Raw genomic sequence first — 16,858 nt, forward strand, 5'->3', positions numbered from 1 at the left:
GTAGGACTAGAACTCAGTGTCCTGGTTTCTAGGCCAGCACCTTAACCATTTATACCAAACATTAAATTGGCAACTCTTTCTTTGATTTTTCAGGAATGGCAGCAGAAAACCAGTAATCTTCCAAGTCAATAAGAGGGTAAGAGGGAATGGAGTGATGGAGGAAAGTGATGTGTGAAAAGAGAGTATGATTGTTATGTCTATAAATGCATGTATTTAGCCTCTGATCTTACAAATGGGATTTTAAAAACCAGCACAATTTTATGACCATCCTTCCTTCTTCACATTGGGACAGAACTTGATAGTTGTTTTTTTCTTAACCTATATAAATAAAACATGATTGTTGCTTAATTGGGCAGAATATTGAGATTTCACTGACACAGAAAAGAATGATTTAATTACATTTTAAGCCAATGCTTGAATTCCATGGATGCTCATATGCATCATAACAAAATTATGATCAGCATATCTGAGTGGGTGAACTATCTATTTGAATACAAATCTACACTTAGTTATGAATATCAGTCAATAAGTGACCCTAGAAAGATATGCAATTGTTTATTAGCCTGCTTGATATGATTGTTGTTTAAATAAAAATTCTCTAAATGCTGATATGAACATCTTGAAAGAAAGCCAGGTTACCCATGATTAATGAACACTGTTGTGATGTTTTAGAAGCAAATTAAAATAGTATACCAATGTAAACAAGTCCCAATCCCAGTATCTTGCAGAACTTTGTAGTTAATTTCAGCTTTAATTCAATGCCCTTGATTTTTATATGTAGCTTTAAGCTGAAATGCCTAGTTAAATTATTGTAGAAGGTTTCATTATTTTCTTAGAGAGGAGAAAATTGAAAAATGGATTTCCCAATACTCGTTCAATCTGGCAGAATATATATTGTGTTGGTGAAGACATTTGGGAGTGTCAAATACAGTTTAAGCATGTACTGAAAGGTTTTAGCGTAACCACCAGGATGTGTTCTATTCAAATCTTTTCTCTGCCAGTAAGATGGAAAGATATAGATCTTTAATAACATTAAATTGCTCTTGGGAAAATCAGTCGTGAAGATCAAGATGTTTTCATAATTCCCTTTCTATAATGATGAGATTATTCAATCTTTTATCTTTTATAGAATCTTCAGGCTCTGATGTTCTATCAAAGCCTCCAATAATATGTGATAAGGTGTGTATAGACTTACAGCCACTAGAAGAATTAGACTCTGATGCTCCATTTTTATGTTATAAGATTGTGTAAACCATTCAAAATAAGTGCTTCAAAACATGCAGGAGCAGATACAAGGCATTTAATAATTAAAATAGTTGGGTTACACAGCTGCTTCAAACCATCTCCACATGTGTGTGCATGTGTAGTTGCTTTGCGTTGTTTGAAAGAGAACTGGAAGCTATTAAAAATGATAAAGTTGTAAGATGAGAGAGAATAACTTTCAGAAACCAAACTATTCAAAGCTCTATGTCTCTGTGCACATTTTAACACTTAATTCTGTTTCTATATTCTGTTGGAATATCCAAGTTAAAGCATAAACCTATGGTTGGAAATGATTTTGTGAACTATAGTATACATTACCTATAGAAACATGACTGAAGAGTTTTAGGGTAGTTTATTCACCTCTTCATTATCTCAGAATGCAAGTTAGGAAGCTGACAATACATGTCCCAAAGGAATGAGTCTTAGCTCTCTAAAAAAAAAAATGTGATTTCTATCTACCATTGAGAATTTAATTTGGGCATGCTCATAGATATGGCTAGTGGCAGTCCACCCCTGAAGGAATCCACATTAATCAAGGAAACAGACAGCAAACAGATGTTATAATACCAAACAATGACATGAAATAACTGGCAGTTTCTTTTTCCTACTATAGGAGATTTTGTCCCTTCAGGCTCAGAGTAGTGAAGCTATCTCCAATATATGCCTGGATCTTCAGGTAAAACAATTTAATGCCTCAATTTCTTGCTACTATCTCTCCTTGTCAGAGTAATGTACAGCCTTCTGTAGCTCCCTTTTGGCCAGCTTCAGAGTCGTCTTCCTTTTCTGATTCTTCTCTTTTCCAATTCTTTATCTCTCTTTCCTTATTCTCCACTATGCAATCTCTTTCTGCCTTGTCTTAGTGCATTCAGCACTTACTTTCAAATCCTTCTTCTTATCCCTACCCTGCCTACTGTATCACCGTAGTAGTTTTATGGCCTCCTGCCCTAGTTTGTATCAGTCAACATTTTCTTCAGTTACTGATCTCACATTCTTCCTGCCAAAGGTGACTTTTATCCTCCAACCATACTTAATGTAATAGCCATTTGTGCCAACTACAGTGTGCTGAAGCATTTCCCTACTACTATATTTGCCAAAGTATTCCAAACTTTTTTCTTGTTTTTTGAAATGCCTCCCCTATGATTTTCTGTGCAATAAAAATAAGACTTTCCTTTCATGAATGAATACATAGCAGAAGAATGAATTGATACTGCCATCCAAATGTTAGTAAAGATGATCATTGACTGTTGTCAATCTTGCCTGCACAAGTTCTGAGAGAGTCTTTCCAAATAGATGAGTGTATGTACAATGCTCCTATCTATGTATCACTTCATTGTCTTAAAAAAGCAAAATTGAGACCACAGAATGGCTTGGAATCATCATCAGATAATGCAATATATTAAACTTTTCCTTGAATCAATATTTTAGTCCAGTTCATTTCAGAAACCAATCAGATCCCTGAAATGCAATGAGTTAGAATTATTTTTAGTTTAATTGAACCAGTGGACCATTTGATGGTGGTGGTTTTTTTTTTTTTTTAAAAAAGATAAAATTAGGAAATCTTTCTGTAGCTTGGGCCCATACAACACTATTGTACTTAATGCAGAATACAATCTTTACCAATGAACTGTTACTGCCAAAGCACCTTAATACTTTTTTTTCCCGCAATTAAGACATTGGATAGGAAATGATGAAGTAAGGAGGCAAAGCATTATTAATAGTTTGGACATTTTAGTTTTATATGTAAATACAGAACACTGCCTTTCTAGTTAGCAGGAGAGACTTTATAGGTCCTTTTCTACGTAGCCCAGTTGGATCAGCTAGGCATATTAGTTCCTGAGGAATTACCTGCATCTGATGGCACACATTGGGGTGCTTAAAAATAAAAGCTTTTATATTTACAAGAAGAAACTGAAGTTCTCCCCATGGGAAAATGGAGAGGTCTTCTGACATAACTGGTTTTCTTTTCTGATGTAACTGTTTTTTTCTCTAAATAATATAGTAAAGTAAGTCTTTGGCTGTAATCTGTTTTTTAAAAATGTGACCTCTCTGTCACCATCACAAGCACAAATTAAGCTGAAGTCATTTTTTCAAGTGCTTTCTCTCCTCTTCAGCCTCATTGTATTTCTCAGTTTATGGAGAATGGTTAATTTAATGTCCTCTGGCATCATAGATAAACATTTCTCTTCTGACAGAAACCTGACATTATCTTTAATAAAATTCTAAAGACAGCATATCAGCAAAAATGCAATGAAGGAGTCATGAAGTTATTCCAGTTCATTTTGAATTGAATTCTTCAAATATAGTGCTTGACCAATATTGGAGAAGGCAGGCAGACAGAATATACTTCTTGAACATTATAGCTGATAGTGTGGAGAGGTTCCTATCAGTGGGGCAAGTTATAACTTATGAGAGGTCAAACAAATAACTTCATTATGGTCGTAGACCAGCAATAGCCATCACTTTTTACAATATATTAATAATAATAATAATAATAATAATAATAATAATAATAATAATAATAATAATAATAAGATTGCACAAACTGATTACAAGCAGCGGCATGACAAAGTAGCAACAATGGTGCATTGGAAGATCTGCAAAAAATATCATTTGCCTGTAAGCAAAAACTGGTGGGATCATAAAATAGAGAAAGTCATAGAAAATGATAAAATTAAACTGCTCTGGGACTTCAGAATTCAAACAGACAAGCACCTGCAACATAACACCCCAGACTTAACAATTGTCGATAAGAAAGACAAAAAAGTCTGGATAGTGGACGTGGCAGTGCCTGGAGATAGCAGAATAGAAGAGAAAGAACTGGAGAAGATAACAAAATACAAAGACCTACAAATAGAAATAGAAAGACTGTGGCAAAAGCAAGCAAGGGTAGTACCAATAGTCATAGGCTCCTTGGGTGCAATCCCAAAACAACTGGAGCACCACTTGAACACCATTGGCATTGACAAATTCGCTATTAGTCAATTGCAAAAGGCAGCCTTATTAGGAACTGCTTCCATCCTGCGACGATATCTGTAATACCATCAAACATCCACATCTGCCTATCCCAGGTCCTGGGTAAGGACTCGATAGGTAGACAAAATGCCAAATCCAGTCTGAACATCTGGCTGACTGTGCGATGATCGATAATAATAATTAGTACTAACATTAATAGTAAATAATAACATCCCTGTTAAGAAAATACATGTTCTCAAAATGTTAGAGTCACTCCCTAGTTTATGTGAGTGGACAGCCGATTAGGCTGTGGTAAATATAATGTTCCAAACATTATTAGAGATATCTCCAAAAAATTAGCACAAGTTGACGGCTATAGATCTGTAACCAATTTTTTTCTTGTGGACATTGCCGCAACACAGTATTTTGCCACTGCATGCGTGATAGAAGAGTTTAAGTCCTGGAGGAGAAAGCCTACATAAAAATTGTCTGCCCTCCCTGGCAATCTCTCTAATAAGGGGAGAATATATACTGTCCTATAAATTCGGTATAACTCACAGATTATGAGAGGTCTATATACTGGTTACAGCAGAAGAGAAGGAATTTGACACCCTGCCTTATAGTATTGGTAGTGCTGAGTTTATTCCAAAAACGGAAAGTGGAAGCAAATTTTGGTGTATAGATGCCATTGGCCCTATTCCATACATTGCAAGCTTCTCCAGATTAGATAACAGGAATGATTGTCCCTTGTTCATAGAAAGGTGAAGGCCAGGAGTGAAAACGTAAATTGTTCTTTTGTTACTGACCATCACCATTGTAACAGTGAAAATTGTGAATTAAGAAAAATGCCCTGTTGGCAGACGTTTTCTTGTAAACAGCCATAACCTGATCCCCAAACGTCCACTGTATTCATTGCCCAAAAAGATTGGGGATCCTTGCCATAACAACCATCACCTTTTAAGGGTAGAAGAATTGTGGCCTTCCAGAATTTGCTGATTAACACCTCACAACTTCTTTCCATATTAGTTGAGGTTACTCTGAGTTTTATTTCAATTCACGGAAAGGCCACGTTTTTTCCCTCTACAAGGTAGACAGATCTGCAATGGCAAGATGTGCACAGTTTTGTTTGAACAGCGAAAAGAGGCATCTGGCTGAGTTTTTCTGGTGCCCCTTCAGTAGCAATGTTTCATGATTTATAGAGGAATATATTTATATTCCAAGTGGGATGATCAAGAACAATCCCAGGACTCTGATTCCAGGGCCATAATATATCATCTGACCAGCTGTGAGCCATATTAATATCATGTCAACTTGAGGTTAACATAGGTTAACAAACTGTTATGCAACCAACACTCCCAGCTGGTTGAGATATACAGAAAAGGAGAGAAAGGTTTTTTTTTTTGGACTGCAACTGTAAGCACTGAGCTGAACCTACTAGTGTGAAGTATATTTCTAAGACTAGACGTGTAAACCAATAATATAATTCGCTTTCCTGAGGCTCTTGGAGTTTCAAACTATGATTGTTGGATGCTGAGGTCACGATTTCCTGACATTTAGAAGCACGGAACAAATGATAATGACAACATATGTTCTAAAACAGTGGGGGGGAGGGGAATCAAAAGAAAAAACAAATGTCTCTTCAGCAACCTCAATTCCTGGTGACTACATGGGCCTATCATTTATTTTTTTCTTGGAAACAATGCAGGGGTGTTTTGTCATTGCCTCCTTCTAAGATTTTTTAACTAGCTCACGCACTGTTAATCCTGGTTGCATTTCCCATCTAAGTACAACACTGTCTTGTTTTGTTTGGGGTTTTTTTGAGTCAGGGTTGGCCTGTTCGTCTCGTGCTTTGAACAGGAAGATCCCCAATTTGGCCCAAACCCCATTCTCACTCACATCTGTTTCCCCTTCCACTTTGCAGCCCTCTCCACTAAAATTGTTGCTCTTGGTCCTCAAAAGGCTGCTCTTGGTATCATCCACCATAGTAATATCAGGGCTGGAATATGTTTATAATGGGTCGTAGGAATAACCTTGAGCAACCGGAGGAAGAGCCACAATCAATGCAATAGTCAGATAAAACACATTTGAGTCCAACGCATCAATGTAATTTGGGAAAGCATCTCAGACTTAATGCTCCCTAGTTCTCTTGAAGGTAAAAGGAGAGGGGGTGGGGGGGAACACATCCAGACTTGCAAGATTCTATTATTATAACCTTACAGTAAAAGTAGCGTTAGCATTTATAACTTTGGTTTCCTAGTCAACCTTGAAGGGCTGACAATGCCAGTATGAGGCATACTTCATTTTGGAAGTTGGCATGGAATGGATACAATGCTGGTAGAATATCTGCTAGATTTCCTAACAACTGCAGAAAAGAATTTGGGCAAATGTGCAAAGAATGCCTTCTGGAATTCTTTCCAACCCCTTTACCATCAGTGACCTTTAGAGGTATCAAGTGTTTTCTTTTGTGCAATGAACTAAGGTTGGGTGTGGATATCAGTGCTTTCCTTTGCATATCCCTTGCTTTCTGTGCAGGAAGCTTAAGACGGGCTGCAAAGATCCTACTGTGGCTCATGTTACTGGGTTGGGGGGGGGAGAGGAGGAATTTAGAAGAGCAGTTAACAGCATTCCCAGGCTGCTGACCAATTGCTTCTCTCCTGGCCTTCTGAAAAGGAGTTAAGACCCAGTTCTGCACCTCTTATGGGGATACCAGGAGAGCATGCAGCCATGAGGCTGGTTAGTGCCCTGAAGCCCTCCCTTCACTTTTTAACTAATTTTAATTTCTTGCCTCCTCTTAATTATATAATTATATATATAACATTATATATATTATATATATAACATTAAACCAACAACTGTTTAATACAAGTGCTAAGCTTTCGTCGGCCAACACTGCCGACATCGTCACAGCATAAAAGCAAGGTTACTGGGTGTTCTCTTATATCACCTCTGCATTTGGCTTTTCGACCTGATCATTGGTTCATTCATCATCTCTAGTTGTTTTATTTTTAAAGAGCACGTGTTTGCCGCTATGCTGATAGTTTCCAAGGTTGCTGTTCTCTTTTCCCCTTTTCTCCCCCCAATCCCTTTCCTCGTGTGCATCCAACTGTCAAATTGTACCGGGCGCTTTTGCTCACTCTCCCTCCTCGCCTCCATCCCAAGACAAGTCTGTTCCTCCCCAGTGGGGCCGTCGGTGGAATGCACGTTTGGTGTAATTCCCTTGGACGAATGCCCAAACCCGCTTGACAGACCGGTTCCTGGATGCTCACACATGTGCATGAGCAGCAAGACAGAGGAGCAATGTTATTCTGGTGTTCGAACTTATTTATTTTTATCATATGGCTTTACCCAGGATTCGTATTTTTAATATAATTACACACACACACACACACACACAATATATATATATATATATATATATATATATATATATATATATATATATATATATATATATATATATATATAAATTTGGATTGTTAGCAAAGAATTAAGGGAGAACTGGAATAGCTATTTCGAACTCTTTAGTTCTTTTCAACCAGACATACCCTTCTGAGATTCGAACCTGGGCTGTCTGCACGTTAGGCAGCTGTATTAACCTTTAGACCACAGGCTCTTTCTCACTTTTGCCAGCTGTGTTAGGGAGGGAAGAAACAGGGGAGGAGTTATCTAGAATGCTGTATGTTACACCCTGTTGACCCAAATATGGGAGAGAGAAATCTTTTGCCTTGTATCAGCTCATACAAGGCAAAAGATTTCTCTCTCCCATATTTGGGTCAACAGGGTGTAACATACAGCACTATATATATATATATATATATATATATATATATATATATATATATATATATATATATGTTTTCTGAGGTTTTCGCGGGTATTTGTATGTAGGTCTTTGGTTGTTCGGGTTTTCTCCCACGTAAAATTGGAAGTGTCTTGGCGACGTTTCGACGAAGTCCCATTCGTCATCTTCAGGCTGGTGCTTTCAGCTTCGTGCTCGAGCAGCAATGTGTGGTCTTAGCTGTTTCTTCCTTTTAACTGCCAGTGGGGGTATGAACTGATTGGGTGGGAGCTTGGCTGTGTTCTGATTGGGTGGAGGTGTGTTCTGATTGGTTAGGGGCTTGGCTGTGCTCTGATTGGCTGGGGGGTTGGCTGTGCTCTCTGTGCTCTGATTGGCTGGGGGAGTGTTCTGTTTGGTTGTGCTCAGGTTAGTCTGAGTTGCAGAGGGATTCAAGATTTTGGGCTGCCCTGCCATTCCTTGGCTTCGTGTTCGTGGTCGTGCTTCCTCTTCATGGAGGGTGTCAGTTTGCTTCATGTATGGATTGGGGGGGTTTAAAGTGGCTAATGATGCAGCTGTGGTCTGGCTTCTGGTTTGTGGTCGTGCCTCATAGTCAGTGTGGCTTTGGGTTTGTTTTTTGCGTGGATGTTTGGTGGTGACATCCTGTGTGGTTTTTGTGAGTGTGGGTCTGGTATCATTTTTTGTGTTAGGGAGTCGTTTGTCAATAAGGGCGGGTTTCCAAATGGCTGGTAGGCGGGAGGTATCATCTCGCTTGTTCATGCTGTGTGGGCGTTTTTCTATCTCGATGGCTTCTCTGATTATTCTGTTATTAAAATGTTCACTTTTGGCAATGGTTCTGGTATTCCTATAGTCAGCTCCATAGGCTCACCTCTACAAAACCTAGCCAAATTTCTCGCCAAACAACTACAGCCCTATGCAGAATCCATCACCTCACACGTAAAAAACTCATTCCAGTTTATAGAGATCATAAAGAAACAAAACTTACAGCCCAGCGACCTACTAGTGAGCTTCGATGTCATATCCCTCTTCACCCAAGTGCCTATCAAAGAAGCCTTGACAGCTATCCAAAACAAATATAACCCCCCCAAACACATCTTAGATCTGACCAACCACTGCCTATCCAACACATACTTCATCTATAATGGACAAAAATACAAACAAACAGAAGGAGCACCCATGGGATCACCCCTCTCACCTGTCATTGCAACCTCTACATGGAACACTTTGAAACCCAAGCTCTAGAAAAATCGGATCACAAACCCAAACTCTGGCTCAGATACGTAGACGACACCTTCATAATCTGGCCACATGGGAAAGAAAAACTGGACAACTTCCTCACACACCTCAACAGCCTACACCCCAAAATACAGTTCACCATGGAAACAGAAGCTAACAACCAACTTCCCTTCCTGGATGTCTTAGTCTACAAGAAATCCAATGGCTCCCTAGGACACACCATCTACCAGAAGAAAACACACACAAACCGCTATCTGCACGCTCTCTCACACCACCACCCAGCACAGATCAACTCTGTAGCCAAGACACTCATCTCCAGAACAAAACGCTTAGCTGACGAACAACACCTAAAACCCGAACTACACACTCTCACCAATGTACTAACATCCAATGGATTCCATAGAAATAAGATTACAAACCTAATCCAAAAAGAAACCCCCACTAAAATCCAAGACAAAGAACAAGAAAACGGCAAAGCCCTCCTCCCATACATAAAAGGCATCACAGACAGAATCAGTAAGATCCTCCATAAACACAACATCAAAACAGCATTCTGCACAAACAGAAAAATATCCACCATCCTTAGAAACCCCAAAGATAAAATTGAATTAGAAAATCAAGGAGTATACGAAATCCCATGCACCACTTGTCCCACCACATACATCGGACAAACCAACAGAAGAATAAGTGCACGCATTGAAGAACATAAGAACTCAGTCAAAAAAGAGGAACCAACATCTTCCCTGGTCCAACACCTTAAAGCCACAGGACATGAAATTGACTTTAAAAATACCAGAACCATTGCCAAAAGTGAACATTTTAATAACAGAATAATCAGAGAAGCCATCGAGATAGAAAAACGCCCACACAGCATGAACAAGCGAGATGATACCTCCCGCCTACCAGCCATTTGGAAACCCGCCCTATTGACAAACGACTCCCTAACACAAAAAATGATACCAGACCCACACTCACAAAAACCACACAGGATGTCACCACCAAACATCCATGCAAAAAACAAACCCAAAGCCACACTGACTATGAGGCACGACCACAAACCAGAAGCCAGACCACAGCTGCATCATTAGCCACTTTAAACCCCCCAATCCATACATGAAGCAAACTGACACCCTCCATGAAGAGGAAGCACGACCACGAACACGAAGCCAAGGAATGGCAGGGCAGCCCAAAATCTTGAATCCCTCTGCAACTCAGACTAACCTGAGCACAACCAAACAGAACACTCCCCCAGCCAATCAGAGCACAGCCAATCAGAGCACAGCCAACCCCCCAGCCAATCAGAGCACAGCCAAGCCCCTAACCAATCAAAACACACCTCCACCCAATCAGAACACAGCCAAGCTCCCACCCAATCAGTTCATACCTCCACTGGCAGTTAAAAGGAAGAAACAGCCAAGACCACACACTGCAGCTCGAGGCACGAAGCTGAAAGCACCAGCCTGAAGATGACGAATGGGACTTCGTCGAAACGTCGCCAAGACACTTCCAATTTTACGTGGGAGAAAACCCGAACAACCAAAGACCTACATATATATATATATATATATATACACTTAACGGATAAAAGACGACCACCAGGAAGTAAAAGCAATCAAGTATTTAATAGATAAATAACCGAGCTTTCGATGGCTGTATTGCTGCCATCATCATCAGGGTGTAAAAGCCAGAGGGTGGAGAAGCTTGCTTATGAGCGCAACCGCACCCGCATTCGGCTCATAGATCTCGTCACAGGGCCCGGTCAGTTGATCCTTGCACCACTCATGTCAGATGTACTTTCAAGCTCTAAGTTCCTACGGTTGATTACTTCTCTACTACTCACAACTCCTAGGCTGGGGAGGGAACATTCCATATCGCCTTGCATCAAAGTAATATATTGTTTTGTATTTTAACATTTTATTGTATACCACCCACAATCCCTCTTTGAAGAAAATGAAAAGTACAGAAATGTGAAAAATAAACAAACAAATAGAAATGCAAAAGGGGAATTTGGGGGGGGGGAGAGAAAATGCTTTCTTCATAGCCCACAGACATATCCATTATCTTTTTTTTTGTTTTTGCCATTTTTCTTCCACTGTGCTAAATTTGGTCTTCTTCTGTTGTTTTCAGTGAGTTAGCACTAACCGACTGAGTCCTAAGAGCCTTTACATAGTTTCCTTACCTTGTTATGTAAGTTGAAAAGAATTTTAAAAAGAGGCAGGGGTTTCTTCTCTTTACATTCTTCAGAACTGGTTGCTATTTCGGCAGCAATCCTTTGAATGTTTCCCACTGTCCATCTCGATGCTTTGCATCCCGTTGACCAAACTAGAATTATATCATTCTGCTGATGTCAACGAATTATAATTCCCAGCATCCCCTGCCATTGCCTGTATGGATGGGATTGGTGGTAGTTGTAAACTAACATCTGTCCATTCTTTCTGTGGGAACTCTTGTATTAGTTTTCTCAGAACAGGTATCTTTCTCTGAGGATTTAAATTCCACTTCAGTAGCTTCACTCACAGTTAATCTAAATACGTTGGTAAAAAAGCAGATTAAAAAGCACAGAGTGGAAGCTTTTGCTATTTGTAATTTTATTGCAAGACATGGAGAAAGGGGCACATTTTAACAGATTAAAGCAGTGGTGGCAAACCTATGGCACATGTGCCAGAGGCGGCACTCAGAGCCATCTCTGTGGGCACGCGCACTGTCACCCCAGTCCTAGGCTTTCAGCTGGGTTTTATAAAACCTTTTCACTTTAGGCCTCTACCGCCATGTAAAAAAAAAAAAGGTTCAATCAATCAGTCAATTTCAACTTCTTGCGGGGAAAAAAAAAGATCTTGCAAAGTTGGAATTGGTTGATTAAACTTTTTAGTTCCGCCCAGTCTGCTGTTACCACCACAGCCACGCCTACCCAATGGGCCACACCCACCTGGCACCCGACGATGCATAAGTAGGTTTTGGGTTGCAGTTTAGGCACTCGGTCTCTAAAAAGTTTGCTATCACTGGATTAAAGTATGTAATTGTTATTTATAATTAATCCTGGGTTGTTTGTGGCATGATTTCACCAATTTTCAGTTCTTTGCAGCATTTATTTTGCACTTATTCTGAGCAACGCAGATTTGCCTCTGAACTCTTCCTTCCATTGTTAAATCAACCCTCCTACTAGTCCAGAGAAGTCCTTTTTCTTCATCTTTCCTCAGACTTATCAAATATTTGACACTACCTTACTGACAAAACATCCTTGTCCTCTCTCACAGAGGGAAGTATGACATTTCTCTGTTTATCCATGCTGGAGAATCTCTTCCCTTTCTTCTCCATTTTACTAATCCGCTGTTTTTTCTTCACTTGCCTGTTAGGCAATTCTTCCTTGCCTGCTTTCGTGTAGTAGAACAAGCTCCATACTTAATAACCATCAAATTTGTCTCTCTTACTTGGCTTCTCCACCCTCCTCTACTTTGCTTTCAAAGAAAATTGCCTCTGCAGGTATTAAATGTGGAAATGAAGGTTAAAGGGAACAGAACACTTTAATGCTACTTTTGGATTCAGGTAGGAAACCCTGCTTCCTGCTAAGAGCTTCTGCCAATATCCCTTCCATTATCTTCTAGGTGGTACGGCTGGTAGGTCTAATGGCTGTGACTCCTTTTCCTGATCTATAGAGGTGGGCTCTAACACTAGCTGTCAATGCAATTATATCATTTATAGTAAAGTCTCGGGGTGGGTGTTTTTCATCTCTTCGACTCTAAAGCCCAGTTCTCCTCCTAAATTTTTGCCCCACTGAGCACAAAGCGCAGCAATCTTATGAAAGAAGACAGCAGATTGAAATTTCATGAAAAGCTTTTTGCAGAGTCTGGCAACGGCTTCACATAAGAGGCTTCCCAAAGTGCTTTTAGCAGATATAGGGAAGTCTTATGTAGGGCATTTGAACAAATGCTTGCAAAGGGTTTTATTTCAGATGCTCCTAATCATAATTGTCCAGGAAAAGTTAACAGCAAGCTGCAGAGGGCCACAGAAATATTGGGAGTGAAAGAATATAGAAAAGAAAACAATTTAAAGAAATAACTCTGATTGCACGGAACGGATTCCACAATTCTTAAATAATAATAATAAAAAACCCCATCAGCATCATAAGTGCTTCAGACATGAGTTAACTGACATAAAGGATCTGGTCTAAATCCTGTTCAGATTCCTCGTGATAATCAATGTTATATTGTTATAGATGATTGACACTGATTCTATTGATATTTAATGTGTATTCTGTTTTTTCCTGCAAACATTTGAACAACTGGATAAATACATATAGTGAATAAAGGTATTTCTGATTTCATTTTTTATACTCTAATTACTGTTTATTTCTGTAATTAAAATATTTTAATCCCTCTCCTAGATAAAGGCTTCAAGATGATTAACACCTAGTAAAATGAATGAATATTAATAATCCCAACAATTTACTAGCTAACTTGAATGTAGAAGATAATAATACTGTATCTTTAGAGCATAGGTAATCCTTGACTTACGACCACAATTGAGCCCAAAATTTATGTTGCAAAGGGAGAAATTTGTTAAGTGAGTTTTGCCCCATTTTACAACCTTTCTTGCCACAGTTGTTAAGTGAATCACTGCAGTTGTTTGTAACATGGTTGTTAAGTGAACCTGGTTTCCCATTGACTTTGCTTGTCAAAATGTTGCAAAAAGGGATCACATGATCTGGGACACATGTCAGTCAGTTGTCAAACATCTGAATGTATCATTTTGACCATGGGGATGCTGCAATAGTCATCAGTGCGAAAAAATGGTCATAAGTCACTAAGTGAACTGTTGTAAATCAAAGGCTACCTGTACAATCAGAAATGAAGCTTCTTGGAGATTTGGAAAAAAAAAATCCACTTATTGTTTTCTGTGTCTGCTTCAACACCTTCATTTACATCAAAGTAATAATATTGTTTCATAATCTGAACTACAGTAATCACTTCGGCAATTTAGTCTGTGACAGTTTGTCTAGTCATTTATTTAGACTGCAAGAGTTGTGCAGTAACCTTTGGCACAATTCTTCAGTTGTTTTAGAGGGAATTTCCAATGCTTTTAATCTGGTGGGGATATTTGGAATTTTAAGACATAACCATGATCTTGTAAATGGTTGTGGCGCTGATGGTGAGACTTCTCTGTTTACCAAATAGCTATGGAGCACCGTGGCTCACAAGGTTAGGATGCTGGACTAACAATTGGCAGGGTTGCATTTGAGGCCTGGTTGCTGCTGTGAGTCGGGGTGAGCTCCTGTCACCTGCTCCAGTTTCTGCTAACCTAGCAGTTCAAAAGTAGGTGACTGCAAGTAGATTAACAACAACAATAACAACAACAACAATAATAACTTTATTGTCACTTTGAATGTACACCAATTGGCATACATCAAAATGAAATTTCGTTGCATACAGCTCTCAAAGGGTCACCACCTCCGATATACACTCCTTGTCTGTGGCCAGATCAAGTTTCAGAATGTCCATTTTAGTCTCTAGAGCGCAAACGATGGCAAACAGGAAGATGGAAATGGAGCTCCATGTGGATTAGCCCTCAATTTAGCTTGTATTCCTGCACAACAACCTTGCCTCCTTTTCTTTTTCTGATCCTGTCTCTTCCACCTTTTCCTTAAAGAGGTCTTGCTCCTTTTTGCCCCTGGAGAACGCTGCTGGCTGCTGCCACCACTTCCAACTCCTCCAAAAGCCTCTCTCCCTTCCTCTAGGTCTGCTGACAGCCTCATCCAGTTCCTTCACTCCATAAGCCCCAGGACCGCTCCTCCTCTGCCTCCTTTGGAAGCAGCCCTGATTTGCAATAGAATCCCTCACTGGGCCAGCAGCCAGATCTTGCTGCCAGCAGAACAATTTCAAACAGCGCAAATGACTTTTAACGGTCTCACCAACAGTTCCGAAACAGCTAAAACCTGGCCATACCTAGCAAAGATTGTCAGTCGTATGTTACCTTAGTCACATCACATTGCTCAAACATGTTAAAATCTTCCCGATCATGTGGCCTAGATCCCTTATATCCCTCCAAAAAATTTTTACCTTCGAGAGCCAATGCAAGCCCCAGCCGATCCAGGTGTCGCTATCTTAGAAATGGGTAGCAGTTTGGTGGGCAATTCAATAGGGACATAAAAAGAGCCCCCAACCTGGCATCTCCCATGGAACGGTGATGTCACCATTTCAACCTGATGCTCCCAACATGTCTGTAGTAGTAGTAGTATTGCCTATATGTGCTTTTCTGTTTCCTAATACAGTGGTGCCAAGCTTTGAAAGGGCACTTCACTTTGACATAGGTTTGCGTGGAGCACTGTTCGCTCTCCTCTGCCTTTTTGCTTCACTTCATATTATTCTGATCAACTCAACTTGCAGTTCTAGCAGCTGACTGTGGCAATACAGATTCTGAGGCTTCTTCTGAATATTAGAACCATGGACTTGAAGCAACAAAGAGTATCTCAACAAGGAGAATCACACTGTCTCCATGTTCTTTCAGTTTTGGTTCCACCGGCCTTTGGTATGTGGCCCCAATCTCTAAGTGTCAAGCCAATGCAATCTCAACAGAATATTTGTAGGTCAGGATGGAACCTGGAGTACTTGGCGCTCTCTAAAGCCTGGTTGTTTACTGTTTGAGCTGGTAGTTCCTTGATTGTGGCATTGTTTACTGCTTGAACACTTATATATAAAGAGAAACCAAATTCCATTCCCTTCTAGCACTGATGATATTACCTAATTGGGTAATGAAACATCTGCACGAAAACAACCAAGCTCAGAGAGCACCAAGGATGCCAATCCAATCTGCAAGATTCTTCTTTTACCCAGATTCCTAATCCTATAATGTAGCATTGAATTACATTGAACATTGCAGCTCTATAATGTTATGAGATTCTCAGAACAATTTAGTGATATTTTAATTTTGGGGGAGACCAAGGAATTTCTTCAGAGTTCTGAATTTGCTATGTAGAAGTAGACAATATAGGTACTCCTCCCCAGGCATAGAATGATGGAAAGAGAAGGAGAAGGAGATAGGAAAATGTCACAAGGGTGCTTTTTCAAAAGGCATCTGGACTTTCTTTGCTTTTTCCTTGAAGACATTTCACTTCTTATCCAAGAAATGTCTTCAGTTCTGACTCTGAACTGAAGAAGCTTCTTGGATGAGGAGTGAAAATGTCTTCAAGAAAAAAAATATGAAAGTCCAGTTGTTTTTTGAAAAAGCGCCTTTGTGATAACCAAGACCCGGATGAATTAGAATCACCATAGAGAAGGAAAAATGATGTGTTCAATTGAAAAATAGTCCCAGGGCATTATAGAGATTAATTGACATTTGCCAAACAACCGATAAGGGACATTTTTCAAAGGCCAGTTGTAACACCTGTTTTAGAGAACATGGCTTTCGTGCTCTGCAATACAGATGCATTAATCAAGTCAAGAAATGGAGAAATATATATATTCCATAAATAATTTGCAGCTCATTTTAAATGCACTTTAATGGCTTGTGCAAACTTCCATGCAGAAAGACTGCATTACGTATCTAACCACAGTTTAAAATGTAGAGTGCAAAAAACCTACATTTCCCTTTTAGTTCAAGTAGATGCCCTTAAAATGC

The 16,858-nt window shown here is 39.6% G+C and overlaps 1 long non-coding RNA gene across 1 annotated transcript in view; it reads left to right on the forward strand.

Moving 5' to 3' along the window:
- The window catches only part of LOC120299159, a 118,300-nt gene that overhangs the window by 68,918 nt on the left and 32,524 nt on the right, over positions 1-16,858 (forward strand). Inside the window, exons 2-4 of the long non-coding RNA XR_005554352.1 lie at positions 94-136; positions 1,877-1,939; positions 13,545-13,553. This is a non-coding gene — a long non-coding RNA (uncharacterized LOC120299159). The remainder of the gene's footprint in view (positions 1-93; positions 137-1,876; positions 1,940-13,544; positions 13,554-16,858) is intronic.

Source organism: Crotalus tigris, unplaced genomic scaffold, assembly GCF_016545835.1.
Source record: "Crotalus tigris isolate CLP2741 ecotype Arizona unplaced genomic scaffold, ASM1654583v1 scf7180000017611.44802233496:7321179, whole genome shotgun sequence".
Taxonomy (NCBI): domain Eukaryota; kingdom Metazoa; phylum Chordata; class Lepidosauria; order Squamata; family Viperidae; genus Crotalus; species Crotalus tigris.